Raw genomic sequence first — 1,273 nt, 5'->3', positions numbered from 1 at the left:
TTAACACCGCCACACGTGAAATTATTAAAGATGGAATAGATCATATAGTTAGAGTGTGTGGTTGTTAACCACAAGGTTAAAGTTCCAAGTCCTCCTAATGTTTTTTAATTTCTTAATTTTTTCTAAGCGTCAATATCTTAATTTAGTTTATTGTCGATGTTTTATTTTAAAATGCCACATGCGTTGATATCCTATTTAACAACTTTAATTTGTTTTTGTATTAATATATCCCATTTTAGTTTGTCATTATACAATATTATTTTCAAGAAAATGATAACATTAATAACTAGACAATGATAACTAGCTAAGCGTCAAGTCGATAACTCAATTGAACAATGCCTCGTGCGTCGAAATTCCATTTTATCATCGTCACACGTGAGATTAATAAAGCTGGAATAGCTCAGTTGGTTAGAGCGTGTGGCTGTTAACCACAAGGTCGGAGGTTCAAGCCCTCCTTCTAGCGATTTAAAATTTTTCTTTTTATCTAAGCGTCGATATCTTAATTTAGTTTGTTATCGATATTTTATTTTAACAATGTCTCAAATGTCGTATCATATTTTAACAACTTTATTTTTTCATTAGCTTAATGCAATAAGACTAAGTGTCGATATCCCTTTTAGTTTGTCAATATGCAATATTATTTTCAAAAAAATAATAACATTAATAATGACAAGACTAACTAAGTGTATAACCCATTTGAACAACACCATGCATGTCAATATCCCATTTTAACATTACCTGTGTATGATTGTTATTGTTTGAATAACACAATTGGTTAAAGTGTGTGGTTATTTATCACAAGGTTTGAGGTTCAAACTCTCCTTCTAGCATTTTTTAATTTTTCATAAACGTCAATATCTTAATTTATTTTGTTGTCAATATTTTATTTTAATAATGTCTCATGCGTATCCTATTTAAGCGTCGATATCTTAATTTAGTTTGTTATCGATATTTTATTTTAACAATGTCTCAAATGCCGTATCATATTTTAATAACTTTATTTTTTCATTAGCTTAATGCAATAAGACTAAGTGTCGATATCCCTTTTAGTTTGTCAATATGCAATATTTACTTTTATTTAGTTTGTTGTCAATATTTTATTTTAATAATTTCTAGCGATTTTAAAATTTTTCTTTTTATCTAAGCGTCGATATCTTAATTTAGTTTGTTATCGATATTTTATTTTAACAATGTCTCAAATGCCGTATCATATTTTAACAACTTTATTTTTTCATTAGCTTAATGCAATAAGACTAAGTGTCGATATCCTTTT

At 27.6% G+C, this 1,273-nt stretch overlaps 1 non-coding gene across 1 annotated transcript; it reads left to right on the top strand.

The window, feature by feature from the left end:
* Nucleotides 1-389: 389 nt before the first annotated feature.
* On the top strand, nucleotides 390-463 carry TRNAN-GUU. The gene has a single exon. It is a non-coding gene; the product is annotated as a tRNA-Asn (tRNA).
* Nucleotides 464-1,273: the final 810 nt, after the last annotated feature.

The sequence above is a fragment of the Impatiens glandulifera genome, chromosome 6 (assembly GCF_907164915.1).
Source record: "Impatiens glandulifera chromosome 6, dImpGla2.1, whole genome shotgun sequence".
In the NCBI taxonomy this organism is placed as follows: domain Eukaryota; kingdom Viridiplantae; phylum Streptophyta; class Magnoliopsida; order Ericales; family Balsaminaceae; genus Impatiens; species Impatiens glandulifera.
The sequence above is the reverse complement of the archived record's forward strand: the minus strand, read 5'-3'. Positions and strand labels throughout refer to the sequence as shown.